The sequence below is a fragment of the Battus philenor genome, unplaced genomic scaffold, assembly GCF_028537555.1.
Source record: "Battus philenor isolate CCGP_79_NKW_IND1 unplaced genomic scaffold, ilBatPhil1.0.hap1 SCAF_28, whole genome shotgun sequence".
In the NCBI taxonomy this organism is placed as follows: Eukaryota; Metazoa; Arthropoda; class Insecta; order Lepidoptera; family Papilionidae; genus Battus; species Battus philenor.
In genome coordinates, this window is record NW_027181691.1 from 6,849,361 (window position 1) to 6,868,217 (window position 18,857).

General features: G+C 32.2%; 1 protein-coding gene across 1 annotated transcript in view; it reads left to right on the forward strand.

The window, feature by feature from the left end:
* Positions 1-10,051: 10,051 nt before the first annotated feature.
* Positions 10,052-18,857, forward strand: part of e (nonribosomal peptide synthetase ebony) — a 52,324-nt gene continuing 43,518 nt past the window's right edge. Inside the window, exon 1 of the mRNA XM_068769318.1 lies at positions 10,052-10,132. The gene's annotated coding sequence lies outside the window, so the exon portion shown is untranslated. The remainder of the gene's footprint in view (positions 10,133-18,857) is intronic.

The window sequence follows — 18,857 nt, forward strand, 5'->3', positions numbered from 1 at the left end:
AAAAAGATCGTGTTTACAAGGGCGGACAATGTCTGTCTCTATCGATTATCTCTTTTTCATTGTTAAATGGTACAAAAACAATTGTCTTTTGTTAAATGTCCTTGTTTATCCTACGACTGGGCTTATTTTTGAACTAATTGAATCATAGTAAAAATAAATACCACGAAGACATGGAAATTAAGAAAATTTTATTATTAATTATTCATACAAATTCATCAATGTAGATGCTTACGAAAAAATCGCTCCGGGTATGTTTGAACGTCCTTCGGAGACTTATTATTGAAGTACGCTATCCGGACGACGCTAAAACAGATAAGCTATCTACAAAGCAATCCTGAGCATTCTTAAACAGTTAAAAACGGCTACGTTACGGGATATTTAAGTACGTACTTGTAGACGGAGATAATCCCTGATAATCCTTAGAAACAAGAGTTGCTGGTTTTTCTTCTGTCATTGCTCCAATTACTTTCGAAAGTGGGAGCTATCTTAGCCCGATAACAGATACCGACTAAAACGAGGTTTGGTTCTCTTGTCAAAAAACAAGTGCGTTTTTTTAAAATTTCATATGGCCCCCGTTACTGTGGACCTCTCGTACTTCCCTATCAGATTTTGGGACAGGGCATTTATATTTTTTGAAATTATTTTAAATTAATTTTTTTTAACTTCTTTACTCTTCTTTTTTCATTCTATAACTCTCAAACATTCCTTTATATAATTATTTCCTTCCATGTATTACCTCTCTTGCTTCATCTCGTTCCTCAAATATCACAGGTTTAGGTAATTGTCACATTTTCTCGCATTTAGCTTTATTTGAATGCTACATTATTTTGTATTCTTATTTCTTATACTTATTTAATACAAGTTATCACATTTTTATCACTGATACAATTTTCTCTTTATTTGCATTACTTCTGTTATATATCTCCCTGTTTTCCTATTTATTTAAATACCCGACGTATATTATTTATCTTTTTTTTGTCTTATAATTTATAAACGAGTGAGTTAAGTTCCATTAAGGAGGTTTAGGTGAATGCATTCTGCATTCTGTCTAGAACTTTGGGTCCAGTCTGTCATTTTTATCTGTATTTTTATTGTTATGTATATATATATATATATATATATATATACATACATATATCAGCATTGATTAGAAAAATATTTATTAAAACATGTCAAAAATGTCAAAACTTGTTAAAGTGTATTCAATAGTTTAATTATTTTTAAATACTCATTAAATATGTTTTAACCACGTTTGCCCAACTCAAATTACCACGCCTATGTTAACTGGCAGTGGTAAGTCGGGTCTGTGGTTAAGCGCCGTACTCGCATACAATTACAAAAGGAATACTTAATTAACCGCAACAGTACGTTGTCTGCCGACTGCACTCTTTCAATATTAGTTATCTAGTGATGGTTGTCACCGAGACCTTTTCTTAAATCTTTTTCTAGGCTAAATATGGGGAATCACTCCAGGTGCTGTCATAGATCCAGCCCATAAACACCCACTACAGGGCATAGGTCCCCCTAAAAACATCTATGGGAGGTATACTTTAATCGCCACGTTTGGCAGGCGGGTTCGCAACGTGGTATTATGGTAAGAAAAGGACCAATATTTAGCCACTTCCGCACATGCAGTGGTAGTTGACTGTGTTTGGCACTAATCGGTGTAACATAACTCCTGAAGATGCCCCGTGGAGGGGTGAAACACGTGTTGAGTAATTTGGTGGTGGCGGTTGTGTGATTCGCATTGTTTGCCGCATACGCATTTATCAGCGGGCTAGCGAGCGGTGCATTTCATTGCACGACTACCACTGCATGTGCGGAAGTGGCTAAATATTGGTCCTTTTCTTACTTAGGATGGGCTTCTGCGAGGTAACGCCTGATTCCATTAAATAAAATGTGGTATTATGGTACGCAGAGGACGTTGCTGCTAATCCTCTGGAAACTTGTTTGTAAGAAATAGCAATAATATATAATTAATGCCGTAATAAAATGAACGCATTGCATCTTTAAATTTTATATATTTTTTTTTGTATTTGACTCTGCGATCAGTCACTGTACTATAAGTATGATATGCGGAGTGCTTTATGATGGGACTAAGCACGCCCTACTCCGCGGCATTTGCTCACAGATTGTATATTGGCTAAGGCGTAATATAACTATCATCTATTGTCAGCTGACAGGCTAGTGTATTTGGGTGGATTTTTAACTATTCCTTGTACTTGTTTGCAGCTAGCTGTATCTCATCGTCAATAGTAGGAATGGCAAAGTGGCCATGTATATTTCAATTCTTGAGATACCAAGATACACCTACTTCACTCGGACAATTTTTTCACCTACCTTTGGATGTTATTAACATATGAGTCACTTGCTTTCCCCAAGGCTGTATCCTATACATTCTGAGCAGCATAGGGACTTTTTTGTAAAGCAAGAGCTTATTATTCAGGGACACTCCAGAGTTTCAACCCAGCATCCGTTTCTATATTTTGTCGTCAACTGTTCACTTTTTGCGCTTATGTGCTGTTTTTACGTCAGTCGTCGATCATGGTGTAAGAATATGTATTTTACATGGTTGTATGTGATGGCTCGAAGCCCACAGGAGAGTTGTCCATGCGCAAGGAGAATGTCATCTGTACTAATTTTGTAGTATTGGCCCTAATGCAGCATTTCTACATACACGATTGTAATTATCAAGCCACGCTTGTATATAATTAAAATATATGCGATAACAATATTTTTATTAAAAAAAATAATTAGCGATAGATAATATCTAATATATATTCTACACGCACACAATTCCTCAATCGTAAAATATTCAAATAGAATAATAATTAAAAGGCCTTAACAATCCAACTTCGAAGTTCGCCGACACTCATAAGATATTCCACTGGCTTTCGGCGAACGTATAGAGTTTTCTAGAAACGAATAGATCTCGCAAGAAGTCTAAACGCCCCAAGGCCTGTTTGCAGTTGGTGTTATAATAAATTATACCGGACATTTCCTAATTAATATTTGACCGTATGGCACTGAAATTGACATTAATAACAATTAATTTAATGTTTGTAGTAATACTTGCCCCGTAGTCCTAAAAATTATTACTTGCGTGTAGTTTGCCCCCTAGCCTTTGATATTACATAGCTTTTTCGGAAACTTACACATTGTATTTACTCTATAGTAAAACATTAAAACTCTTTATTCATAGATAAGATTAGAAACAATTATAGATATAATTATAAACTGATACTATACGTCTGTATCGTGTACGGATTGAATGTGACGTCACATTCATTTATGTCTTTTTTGCCATAAAATGACGGCGAAGTTTACCGCATCATTTCACACACGCTTAAAACGTCTATGCGTTTCTGTTTATTATTTGTAATAAGAGTTTTGACGAGTATCTTTAAATTTGTGTTTTTGTTAGTTTCACACTATACTATAATACTATTTTTTAACATTTTTCCTTACATAACTGGGCTGCTTAACGGGAAATCCGCGCTGAAATACTTTTTAGGCAGTACTGAAGTAAGAATCGAATAAGGGTTTTTATTGTTGGTACTTCCTTACAATATATTTTGGTAAAACTTTTTGTTTTTTATTTTAACTTTATTTTAATACAATAATTTCTTTTTTTATTTAGATGTTTCAATTAGACATAGGGTAATTTTATTATATACAGACATACAGACCTTTGATATTTGCGACATGTATTTTGTATATTAAGATATAGTTTCAAGGTTGTTGCTAGCCTAATATGGATCCGTGTATGCATAAATATTTATAATTGTATAAGTGAATATAAAACAAATTATAACATACCTTATGTTATACTGTTTATGTTATGTTATTTTTATGTTTATATATGCTAAAAATGAATAAATTAAACTTCTTTTGGGTGGTATCTATATCTCAACCATCCTTTAAGGTATTCATACTTCGAGCTATGAAAATATCGTTCGTTATCGTGAATCGAACAAATATCATAGCAAGCCTTGGCGTCATCATAAGAAAGATGCCTACCTGTTTGAGAGCATTACTATTCAGTATTTTGTAATAAAAAATATTATGCGGCATAACTTTTGCGCTCGCTGCCTTGAGATATCATGCCGTGGATTGTAAACCTTTTTATACACTATCGATTTAAAATAAAGAGCACTCTTTATAAGAAAAAAATATTTTTGACAGAAGAAATAGACATAAAGGCGTTTAAATGACTACTAAGTGTTACCTTTGTAGTAAAAACTGTGACATAACGGTAGGTTAACTCAAAACATTGTTATAATCATTACATATGTAGGGAATTTATCCTTAATAATTAGTAATTAAAACACGTTTGCTTACGACTTATTTTCCTTTACAATATAATACAATAAAATAATGGAAATATACATGACGTTTTTGATAATAAGCTAGAGCTGTTATTCATAAAAGTAATCATTGTTGCTAATGGTTGGAATATTATATGACCAATGACAATTCCAGTTGTGATAGCCCAGCAGTAACAAACTGAGACTTGCAATCGTAAATCTCGAGTTCGATTCCGGGGATCCAGTCTTATGTGTAATACACATTTTGTCCATTAAATACATGGGATTACCATTGCTCAAAAACAGGTTTGTTTACAAAACATAGGCAGCAGCGTCCTCTGCTTACCTTACCACACTGCGTTCGCTAGCCCGCCCGCCGAGCGCGGCGATTATATTGTTCTTTACCCGTTGTTCGATCATGTATTCATGGCACTTCTACATAAGGTCGAACTTGGTGATTTTATTAGTTCAAAACGTACTACTTCGAAAAGAAGCTTCGAGAACTATCGATGGAAGAATCGACGTAACTTAACTTTGATTATTTATTATATAGTAGTAATTTACTTTTATGCCATATCGTCCTATTTTAGTATGTATTCATTGATTATTAGATAACAGCTACAACTATTTATTACGTATACAAGTTTATTAGTAATAGGTGTAAAAGCTGTAAAGTGGTGAATGAATAAAAGTGCTCATTTGCTTTCAATTATGAAGGTACACACTATCCAAAAATCATGACTTCATAGGCTTAGAGTAATACAGAGCGTTTTCAAAATTCGTGTAACAACAAATTCTTCTTCTGCTTCTTTTCAACCGATAGACGCCACATACAAGGCATAGGTTTTTCCGTGATCGCCAAGATCACTCATCTTGTTCTGCCCGCATTCAGTGATTTCACTCTACTTTAACTATGAGGTCGGTCCACTTAGTCGCCTCTAGAACCTTTTGGACCCAACGGTTATTGATGGCACGAGGAATGTGCGTCGAACATCTACATATTAAAATTATTGTACAGAAGAAATTGGATGGTCGCATTATCATAGAACAAAAATGTAACATATTTCAGAGTGATCATTTTAAATACGGTAATTATAAATGGGTAAAAGAGCTTTTTGCTGACAAACATACTGTACAAATCTTTTACATTAATCATTCTGTATAAGTATCTTCACTATCTTCTACAACAATACAAATATATTTTATTGCTTTCGTATTAAGGTTTTACTTGATGCAAGTATCTATTGCTTCACACTAGGAGCTATACGAGTCCTGAATACGAAATAAGAACTGGTACAAAGAAAATGATGCGCTTGTGCCCCCTAAGGTGTTTCTTAAGTGCAAGACCGTGACTTAATCCCCTTCGTTATTGAACTATTATTAATGTTTAAAAATATTGAAATTGATAAGTACTATTTGTCCATGTAGACTTTGTACTACCAGAAGTTATTGGCATATCACATTCCAATCACCGTTATCAGCATGTCAGCCGTTAGATGCCCACTGCAAGGCATAGGTCTACTCTATAAATTGCTATCTTGTGCTTTCTGCATTTAGCAACTTTGAATTCGAATTCATGCTTCGCGCTTCAATAATTTTTTTTATTATTTAATTGTTAATGACATGAGAAATAATTAGTTCCGAAATATAAAACGTGCGATGCTCATACCGAATTGTGAAATATAGAATGTTTTTTGGGTAATTTTGGAATTATCTAATTTTTATATCTATGGCGTGACCAAGGGAAAAATACTACATTTACATTCCTTGTGTGGGTGTTATTTAAAAAAAATACGTTATTAGTAATTTTTAACATGACAAAAATCTTCTGCCCTATGCTTTATGCCTATAAGATTAAAAAAATATTCCTTTTAAAGGGATTTCCTCTAAACACTACTGAAGGAATTTCATTTCAAATTCGACTAAGCTAACCTTTACTCGATGAAAGGGATATTCCTATCTAAGTCAAGTCTAGCGTTATGGCTCCGGATATATCGTGTTACATATATAAAGAAAAGTATTAATTATTGTATTATAAAAATTTCAAGTCAGAAATTTTAATGCGTTTAGTTGTATATTCATAATGTAACGTTAAATTATAGCGGTGACTAATCAATGTTCAGGGAATTTGCCATAGTGACCTTGAATGCAATTAGTGACTCCAGACGGAAACCAGGGGACATCCCTCCGTTCTATCTGTAACTACATTGTTGACCGAGTGTTTCTCTAGTCAATAATTTTACCTGGACATGTTTCATTTATTATTGACAGGTATAAAAATGACTATGATTGTTTTTACATAGCGCTTGTTGTGGTTGCCTGTTATCCAAATTGCAATTAATCCATTGTTTTATTATTATTTTGTATTTAATTTTGTAAATTTAGTTAGCCCTTTAGAATAAAATAAAAAAGTCAATTACAGACCTAACTCAAAAAGAATTATAACGTCACAAAGAATAAAAAAAGTTGTTTAAAAGACTTAAATATATAAAACAAACTTTAAATCACGTATTACAAAAAGTAATCTTAAATGTATGAGCTTGATGATTTATTTAAATTAAGATAGGAATAATATGTTAAACATGCGAATTTAATATTATATATATAATAAAGTAAATATAAATAGGCAATTATTATGACAGGTTATTTTTAGTTTCGAAATGCTAGTGCTTTAATTACTGATTCTTTTTTGACAAGAATTATATATGGGTCGATTTGTAATTGAATCGGAATATGTTTAATTACTTACAATATATGAATTATTTACTTGTAAAAACATTAATGTTTCTGACATAAACGTCTTGTTTTATGTAATGTAATGGACTTTTTATTTGTTTTGAGTGACCAAGCATAAGTCACTGAACATTATGTTAAGTAAGGTCAGTCTTGTGGCCTTCAAAATGATGGAGTAATTACTTAAATTACGATATCTCTTTTCCTTCCAGATCCAGAAGTTTTTCGAACATGTATTAATAATTTTTTCCTCGTTAACAACTGTAATTTTTGACAAAAGTAATGTTTATGACATTTGGAAGAAGCCATTTATAATTTTGATATCGTTATTTTAACAATCATTGATAGTATACAACTGATATTAATGTCAGTTATTTTCATAGTATTTTGCATTACGGTATTTCAATATAAGGCAGCGCCTCCGTAATTAATTCTTTTTTTATTTAACAAAAAAGAACTGAGTAAGCTATTAATACCTTAAAAGGTAAATAATGACAGACACATAATATATAAAAGCAATCAAAATAAACTCAACGTCTAAATTTCGTCTTCAAAAATTAACAAATCCTTTACGGGTCCGTGAACGCATGTATAATAAAGTTCTACGTGATATCTAAGACCTTCCCTTACTTAGTTTTAAATTTTAAATAAAATGTATATTATTAAATAAATCTTATTACAAAGGTTTTTAGTTATTCTAAATGTGTAGAACTTGATTTGTTAACTCATTTATAAGCTTGATATTATAAAGTATACATCAAACATTGTTAAATTTCATCTAAAAAGAACAACTGTTGTGTTTCTGGCCGACTCTTATCTGCAGGTGAGCATTTCGAGCCGATGATAGCTTACTGTTAGCTTATGTTAACATAACTTCTCTTCGAAGTGCGTGTACATAGTTTGTTGACTTATTAAATGGTTTGTAATATACTAATGTTTGTAATCTACTAACATTGTTAAAAATAAGTGAAAAATATGATGCGATAAATAAATATTTTAATATAAAAAAAAATATTTATAATTATTAAAATGTCGCATTTGTTGAATTTTTGAAAATGTACTTTTTTATTATAGGGTAAAAAAAACAAAGTACTGTTATTTCAAAAGAAAACATGGTTCAACTAATATAAGGTCTGTTAAGACACGATCGTACAGTGCCGCATATAGTTTAATAATGACCTTTCTTAAGATTACCGGGTCAAACCTTATTACCTGCCGACTTGAGGTACAAGATGAGAATGGATTGGGAGGTTACAGTGGCTTAAGTTACTGAAGTAGAGACCACGGATTGACAAACGCAGCGTAGGATGGCCTGGATACAACGACGTTGTTAAGGACGTTAGCTAAAAGCCGCTTTCAATCGGTCTTATTGTAAATCTAAAGGAAAGACCTATGTCTAGTAATGGACTGGATGTCTGAAATGGTAGTGATAATAATATTTTTTATACCTTTTCCTGATAGCACGGAAACTCACTGTTTGTTTGACTCTGTTCTACTATTAACTGTATTCAGTACTATATTTATTGTTTCTACTTTTTTGTTTTATTCTTCTTTTCAGCTTCTAGAGGCTGATGCGAGGCATACGTCTCCCACAAAGATCACCGTGATGTTCGGTTTTGCGCTGCTAGCGTCCAGCGATTTCCCCTGACCTTGACTATGTCATCGATCCACCAAGTTGGGGGCTTACCCAGGTCGCGTCTACCGGACCGTAGTCACTCGGGAACACCACTTCTTTAATGCTCTTATACTTCTTTTTACTTACAAATATATTACAAATTTTGCTATTAAAAAAGTAAATTATATTTACTAGACGATGGTATTTACCGTCAGTCAAAATACCACTAGTATACAAATATACCACCTACTGAAGCTTGTTATCTTAAAACGAGTAGCTTAAGTAAATTCATTAACCTAGCCTAGTTAACAAGAACACTACACAAAAATACTAAATACCATAAATACTACGCGAGACAAAGCTTCTCTGCTGCCCAAATGGTATTTGATGTCCCGTTTTCAACGCGGTAGGGCGCAGAGGGGCCTATCCCAAGACACTTTTTAAGGTAGCGAAACTCGTAAAGGAGTCTCGGCTCGGGCCTATATATCCAGCTATTTCACCATGTTTCGAGGTCGCCGAGCTTTTAAAATGACTTCGGTTTATGCTCCATGGAGTAACAACGGGGGCCTCAGCGTGGGGACCACGGCTTGGACTGCCACTTGTCACTTGTTCACTCTTTAATCAAAATAATCAGCCATTTTGTGAACTTTATGTCATAGTTATGTAAATATTTAACATTTATAGTTTATTTATACGTACCCGAAGCCAGGGTAAAATTTACGGTACTTAAAATTGAGGTATGAATGGAGTTTTTTTTATATAAATGCAATGATTACAATGTTTATATATATGTTAATAATTCACACTGAATAAGAAGTGTAATAGAGAAAAGATAACTTTTATGTTACATGTTTGAATTTTTTTCACGTGTTATATACGTTAATTGTCTAATTTAGGAATTACATGAATTTAAAAAGTTGATTTCAACAAATCGCTACTGTTTAACTAATATCTACTAATATTTCCACATTGAATAAAAACAAATTCCCGCAAAAGTTTAAAAAAATGTATTTTATTTAGTGATACATGGTTTACCTTATAATGTACAGTCTCTAAGAAGTAAACACGAAAAATTATTGACATAAAATTTAAATGTAAGGAGAATTTGTCTCCTAAAAGTGTTAAGGACAGCTGAGTTTTTGACAGCGACTATATATCAAACTATTAAATCAATTGCCGATTAAGATGATTTGAATACAGATTATATAATCTGAAGATAGAAAAATAATAATGTAAGGCCAGTAGCGAGGATCTGAGCGGCCAGTACGTTTCGACGACAAAGCGGGTCGTATAGTCAACGGCTATATAAATTGCTAGAGTTCCGAGGCACGGACAGTTCGCACCGCCCCTACCTCTGTGCAGACTTGCATCGGTGGCGAGAGAACGCGCGGGAAAATCATCTTGTGACAGTGACTGAAAATTTTGTGTTTGTGAACATTCAATACTTTTTTATTGCAAACTTCGAAATTTTAAAACTGTAAGTAGTTTTTAACTAAAATATTAAATTGAATTAAATATTATATATATATATATATATATATATATATATATATATATATATGTACACACACACACATATATATATATATGTATTAAAATATTCTGGAAATCTTTTAATTTTTTTAAAAAACTTTTTAATATGTGTTATAATAGGTGATCATCTCTGTCAGACATTTCTGGAAGACTAATGCAGGCATAATTTTTCATATTTTATTTCAAAATGATTATTATAAATTAAAAAACAAACTGTTATCACAGGAAAAATGGATTATATTAAATAACCCGAAATTATTTATAGTTATTCGTATAGCTTTAGTTAAAGGTAATTTTATCACGTAAGAATAAAAGAGAGTCCCAAGGTTAATAAATTTATTGTGAAATTTAGCCGAGGCCTTTGAGAAGTATCAATACAAACAAACAAAAACATTAACTGGTACTCGGAATTACGGGTGTCGTATATTACGATAGCCCCTAACCGGACATTTTTAATATGAAAATACAATAACTGTCAATTGTTTTGCACATATAACACACGTTCATTGCTGAAACCTAAATATATTATGTTAATTGCATTTGTAGAATAATTGAACTTTTGTTAATGTTTTGTGCCTACTAATCAAAACTCTTGATTCGAATTAATAAAAAAACTAGTTTTGTTTATAATCCTGTTACACTTCTGTGTATTTAATAAGGGTTTACATTATCAATGAAAACGAAAACAAATATGTAAACAGAGATAATGATTAATAAGCCAAAGATTCTCTAATAAACTTGTGAAAAAAAGATTTTTAATATAATCTGTAAACATTGGTCTAACGTTAAAGTTATAAACAATGCAGTATACATAATCCGTTTGAAATGCCATTCCCGCCATTCGTTTGACGGACGAATACATATTAAAACATTTTTAATGCAATGTTTTAACAGCTTCTAGTCTCATCGTCTAGAACGATCGATAATACATATTTAAACTAATTCAAATGTGTATAAATATTGCAAAGAACTAAACAAAGATTTTACTAACAATATAATCACGGTCAGAAAACTTCGATTTTATAAAATATAATAAATGTAAAACTATTAATTAATGACGTCCAAAGAGAACTACATTAAAATGGGGACTCATTTTATAAGAAAAAAATAATTTAGATAAATTTCGGACGAAAAATAAGTAGTTTTTTTAATAAAGTATTTTATTGAATCAATGGATATTGGCATTGAAGTTTATCGCCCCTTTCCACTGTAAGGAAGTATAAAAAACCGTAAGAGACTTTTCGAATGACGTTTTAAAATGAGTCAGTACTCAAACAGAGGCGGTACCAATATGTACGTACTATCGATCGAGTAAAAGCGAAAGCACTTTTGAAGTTCTTTTGTCAAAAAACGGTAATAAACCGATTTTTCGCAATAACATTATGAAATCGTAATGTGGACATTCCTTAAAGTTGTTAATATAATTTAAAAGAACATTAGGCAAGGCATAGACATCCCCCAAAGATCGCGATGATGACCAATCACACGCTGCCCATGTCTTACTGCACGCGACCTTCACCATATTGTCGTTCTAACTCATGGTTGCACAGACTTATTAAGACTAGGGGCCACTCGGGCAAATCATGAACTGATGGCGGGCCGGCTGCCAGAAGTATAGGTAATTAAATTTGTTTGGTTTTATCCTGGATTAAAATTCAATATTTTTCGAATGTACGAGAGTATTATTTTTGCTGTCGGCGGGCCACCAGTATTCGACTGGCGGGCCGCGCTCTGTGCATCCATGGTCTAACTAGTGTGGGGCTTACCACCGTGATATATTGTTTTGTAAATTAATTTGCACCTTTAATCGTCTTAACATGAAAGATAATTTCCAAAGATGGAACGCATTTTTGGTGTTTTAGTAAATAAAATGCAAGAATGTCTATATTTATATATACATTTCAGTAAAATGCTCCACTTATAGTCAGGTCACTAATATATAGAGTTTATGAAGGATGACTCTTTTATTGTAACGATACTTTCTCTCTCGTTGTTTTTATTAGTTTATTGCAGATGACAATATGGTAGAATCTACATTTCAAAGTATAACATACATATAAAATTTTACTGTTCAGTCGTGATTTGGACGCAAAAAATCCTATCATTCCATTATTTTTGCGCTCATACGACTAATGTTTGACGTTATAATTAGTTATTCATATTCATATTCAGATACAATACAATATAAGTATCATATAAGTTTAATATGTACAGACTTTTATATACTGCACTGCTTTAAAGTCGATCGTAATTTGTGCCACAACGAAACGTATATTATTTTTTTGTTTTAGGATCGACCTTGGTGTTCTGATATAAGCTCGACCGTACGATAAAAATCTATATAAAAATAATTGTCTAAGTTTTTTCTACTGTACATTATTTTTTACTATGAAAGTGAACGGTGAATTTTTGCAGTTGTCGGTTAATGAATCGTCCATGTTAATGGAATTACGAAAGATCATGTCTTGACGGATACGTATCGCCATTGATCGAGTTTCTTTTTTATATTACCGTTCGATAAATAGATTTTATTAAAGGTTTTGTTAAAGACTCTATTTTTAAGTTTTTCAATTGCTATTACTAAAATTAGTATGTAAATTACCTGTTAACCATCATAGCCACGTATTTTAAACTGAAGAATGCCATTATAATGGAAGTCAATTTAGTTCTAATAAAAATTATAAATATTTTTATTCAAGTAAGCCTTTACATTAAAATTTTGACTTATTTTCGACTCCATAAATAGGTCCATAGGTCAGCGTAGTCGGTTCTAAAGTGGGCTACCAAGTTCTCGAAGAGCACAACAAATAAGATATCTTGTGGAACATTATTATCTACGCATCTATCTTATATTTATTGTTTCTATCACTCTTTTTGAACAAGTACTTAATTTTAAAATAAACAGGATTTGTACCCAAACAATATACACAAACACAACAAATATATATATATATATATATATATATATATATATATATATATATATATTAGAGTACCATTTAAAAAAAAAAAACATCTCAAATGGTATCTCTACTTTTTAAAAAATAAATATGTATAATAAATTCTCAAACTCTCAGCTATAATTGCATTCTTCAAGTCGAAATACAAGTATACGTAGATACTAGGTAAACATAAACGAATATTCTGGTATGAAATTATTTCGGAGTATCATCATAATCTCAGCCATAGGACATAGAACTCCCCCATAGATTTCCAAAAGGACCGATCGGATACGGTCACCATCTAGCGTCATGTGACGACCAACAAATACGTTTGTCCTAGTGGGTCTTTTTTTCCTGGATTATATAAATAATATCTTATATATTGCCTAAAGGAAAGTAAAGCAAGTAAGCATAATACTATATACCAGTAATAAATAAATAATTGTACCACGATATTAGGGTGTAGTATTTATAATGAGAATAAGCATATCTCGTTCCAAGGTGATGTATGCAAATTTGCAATTGCTTAACACTGCATTGCTATGGGCAAAACGTATCAATTATAATTAGGCGAACAGCCCGCTCGTCTTGTTACGTTCTAATTCATTAAAAAAATACTTCTTCTCTGTTGCCAGATTTTAACCAATTACCCATGATAAAGTGAGCGGCACGAGCAAAAAGGTTTTATACGACCGTTGCTAAAAATATGAATTTACTTGTGAAATAATTAGCAGCTACATAGTTGCGAACGATATTTTACTCGTTGTTAGACTTTATATAAATTTATAGTCTATTTTGATAAATTTATTAATGTGTTATTTTAGATTGAAAACCGTGAGCAGTTTCATATTATTGTGGAATGGAATTATTATTTACGTCGATGCTGAATAAATAAATCACGTTAGTTATTGTCATAAAAGTAAAAATTAAAATATAATACAATATTCTTTATTACGCGTCGATAGAATGAAAAGTAAAAGTTAATAATTATTCATAGTTTACTCTTCGCAGCGTATAGTGAGTATTCATCGGAAACTGACAAGATATTTCATCAATTCTTTCGTCAGGCATAACTGATGGTAGCTATAAAACGTGATGAGTTTTTTTCAATATGAAAATTTTACTTGTAGATGAAAAATTTGTGACTTCATATATCTTCATAAATTGATAAATGGAATTCTTAAACCTAATCCGGCGATATTTTTTTTGCTAAAATTTCATCAAGTGTCTTGCTATGAATATTTTCTTCTTTTGATAGCCGTTACACGCCCATTGCAAGGCACAGACATCCCAAAAAATCTCCCACGATGATCGGTCTTGCGCTTCCAGCCCGCATCTAGTGACTAAACGTGACCTTAACTATATCGTCGGTGCATCTCATGTGGGTCCTAAGCACTCCGCGCTGCTCACCACTCGAGAACCTTTCGGCCCAAACTGGCATCAGTTGCACGAGCGAAGTGTCCCTCCAACTGCGACTACAGACGAACAATTCTTTGACCTAAGTCTTCTTCTTTTGATTATTAATGTGCTCTGTTGCAGTAAATTCGCTAAGTTGTGCATTATCTGGTGTTCAACCTATCTCGAGAATAAAGCATAGGAACATCGCATCATTTATATCCTTATTTTTCACAGAACCTTCGAAATATTAGAGACGACATTACAAAATATGAAGTTAGACGACGTTACATAAAGACTGTGTTACATTTTTTTTCGATATTAGTTTAAGCAAATTATATTGCATAAATAACAATGTTTAACGATCCGTTGCGATTTGACATTTGTAAAATGTTAAGTCGTGAGTTTGATCTAGCATTAGTTTGAGCTTAGCAAAGATTAACGACAAACATTAATGGCTCTGTAAATATTCTTGCGCCATATTTTATTACAGTTTTTACTAATATAATACGACACAATGTTTTATTAAGAGTCCATTACTATAAAATATTTTCATCAGATTTAATTGCATTAAAAATCTTGTTAATTAAATTTAAAAAAAAAATCTCTTGTGCAAACAGCACAATACAGATCAGTAGTAACATAAATGATGCAACATGAGTGGTCATGGGGTGCTAGTATAATCTTCTGCTGAAAGGTAATGGTACAGAAGGAAGTTGTAAAGAGGGAGATAGAAAGAAGACCGAAGCTCTTCATCCGCAGTAGGAGACCAAGTAATCGGAAGAGGTTATAAAAAACTTGTGAGAATTCTATTGAAATTATTTAAAAAAATGCAAGTGTCGTTTCAAATATTAAGTTAATCAATAATAATTGTTATTAAGTTTAATACAACCTTGATTCAATGATAAATCGCATTTCCGACATCGACTTAAATCACATATTTGAATTAAGTCATCTCGTTATGATAATCCACGTATTTAACGATTAATTTTTATCTGTTTTGCGTACAGATTACATAACTTTTTGCATCGCCAGTTTCCTGGTCATCAAGCAGAGCTTCATCGTTTCCTGTTTAAAGTACAATGTTGTTAATGTAAAATGCATGACTCATATTATACAGCACTTCGTTCATCTCTATTTGAGTTGGCGGGAAAACCTTGTAGTTCGTTGATACTTTTTTTATTTACAGTAATGAGTTTATAATAGGTTTACATAAAAAGCGTCGAACGTTCTAAATGTGCAGGGACTTTTTAAATGACATCATACGGTTTGCTATGCCTAAACAAATAACTGTGATTGGTAATAATTTTCTTTATTTTTAAAAAACATGTAACATGTGTTGCCTATTTAACATATTCATGAATTCATTGAAGCATATTGTTGTAGACAAACCGATGAGGAAGCCCACGAGATTTGCTACCAAAAACGAAGTTTAGGCTAATCGCTATCTGCACCCTGCTCTCCCTAAAACGCGGAATGAGACCATCAGTCACCAATAAAATAAATCTACATATCTGCTACGTGAACTATTTGAAATTTAAAACTTTTTGGTGTATATAAATAAAACAATCGGAATAAAAAAAATGAAAGTGAATAAAAAGACTATCGCCCGACATAGGTGTCGCAAAAAAAATCTATATTAGCAATTGATTAAATCGTTGCTCAGCCTGCAATTTGGAATCGGAATGCTAAAAGCGGATCCAATTACAGCCCAAGCCGAGGTTGTAAAAGTTTTTAGTGACCCTCATCCAGCTTAAGAACTAAAAATCTGAATCCCAAATCGATGTTTACGAACTCTTACAGCTTAGTTATTTTGAAGAAGTATAGTTAAACCAAACATTATGAACGGTCGGAAGTGACCTACATGCAGCGACTTCCGAGAACAATAACAAAGTCTTCTGTTTAGTTTATCTGTGGATGCTCTATGCTGCGCTTGCCTCCGTTGAGCTTCTTTGTATCTCAAAGCTTCATCAGCCATTAGTTCTGTGCACCTTATGATCAGCATATTACCACTATTATGTTATAAGAATAGGATTTGATATTTTAAAGTTATCATTTCTCATATTAATTTAACATCAATAATTTCTCTTTTTAAAATTACATGAATGTTCATTCATCTTAAAGTTTAATCTAAACAAAGTACATAAATATTAATATTGATTGTCAGCATAATACCGTATACCGACACCCACTACCTCCCCCTAAAGTATCTATAACAGGGTTTATACTATAACAGAAGATACGGCTGCTCATCCTCTGGAAACTTGTTTGTGAGCAGTGATATTCCTGTATAATTAATCCAATGCAAATTATATAAAATAATATCACGGAAATAGAATCCGCTACCTACCATCACATGTCTTAGTTCTAACTGCTGGGCTACCACTACTACTACGCCCGCAATGGACAAATATATTTATGTACTATGTTATAGGAAAAAAAGTACACTGTTATTATGTTGACATGCATGATTAAAAAAGACAATTTAATATTTTAGAAAATGTGTCCAGTTTTAGATCAAGTTATATGCGTCTAATTTTGTTATTTACGTGTATTGATCAGTAGAATACCCTCCTCGTGCAGCATTGTAATGTTAAAAAGTATTTATTTTTTAAACTACACGATTTTTACTTTCATTACCATATGGGTGACATTGACCACTGGAATACGTCAACAGCACTCACGTTCTACGACAATAGACTTTAATGCAATCGGAAATTATTTTACAGTTCGGAAATAACCCATTAACGAATAATAACTTTAATTTAATAAATAAAAAAGTCTATTATATTCGCTTTGTTACAAATAGGCCATTGTCGAGATAAAAAAATCAAAGCTTTAACCTTCGTTTGTTCAGAGATGTTATGTTCGTTATTAGGTCGATAAAACAAAAAGATTAAAATGGTCTTTATTTAAGTGCAGTGAATGCATAATTTTGCTTAAAGCTACACTAATACAAAGAGTAACGTAATTCTAATTGTTGCTGATTAGAAATGTTTGAAGTAACACCTTCGATGACTTTGTTTACACCTATCATTAGTTATTGGTGTAATATCTACAAAAAAATTCGTAACGATAATTTATGCATAAAGTCTCGGTTCTCTTTTTCTGGGCTAGCACTACTTTTGTAGTAATAATTAGTTTTAAATAGAAAAAAAACCTATTGTGTTATGATATATAAAACTTATATTATCAAAAATACACACAACTTAGTATTGCAATAGCAAGCGAGTAAGTGGAACACTAATAGCAGTACTGCGTAGACTGTACTAAAGCGGAAATTTCTTTTAAAGAACCTAGTCAATTGCGGACATATTATATTTAACCTTAATTGAATCATCGTCATTATCGAATCATGTCCAGCGGTGGACAACCTTTGATTCAAAATAATTACTTTCTGCCAAAAAAATAAATTAAAAAAAGCATTCTCGCAGAAATAAAAACCGTTCGTGGAAAGATACAAAAATAAATTTGTTAATTTTATTCAATAAATTATCAAAATGAGACAAAAAAGTTGAAATATTCATAGAGCCATAATATGTTAAAAGAATTTGCAGTAACTAGTTACATTTAATGATATTATAATTTCATAGATGATTTCCATAACTCTTCAATGCTTTGCTTTGCGCATTAGATCCACAGACTAAAGCAGAAGTTCGGCCAAACTACTAAATTTTTGAGTTTACAATTTTCCTGCACTCCAAGGTTCCCTTTTACAAAATTTTAAAAATAACTGACCTCCGAAAAAATCGAATATTACCTGTACTATTAAAAAAAAACTTGTTGCAGAACAAGGCATGTGCAAAGAGAAGATATAAATTAAAAGAAACATTGGTTAATCGATACCGAACAGTAAATTATTAAATCAAATTTATAGGAAACATCCGCATGCAGTTTGTATTGTATTGCCTGTTAGATAATATTCAATAATAACAATAATAATGACTGCCCATTATTTGCAAGGCCCAAAAATTTTATAAGACAGCTGTTATCTATAATTATATAAGAGAAAGTTTTAAGTTAAGGTCAGATCATAAGCTGCTGGTTTGATTCCTTGGATTCAATTTTATATAATTCACAATTTCTACATTATGTATAGAATTGCCACTGTAGTGTCCAGAGGATGGGCAGCACCGTTTTCTGCGTACCATAATACGACACTGCGATCGCCAATACATCTGCCAAGCAACGCGATTATGGTATACGGTCTGCTTTATATCTTTGAGCGAGACCTGAGCCTTGCAGTGGGCATCTATGAGCGGTAACGATGAAGAAAAAAAAATCAACAATCTTAACACGTTACCGCCAGTACAAAAAGTATTTTTTATGAAT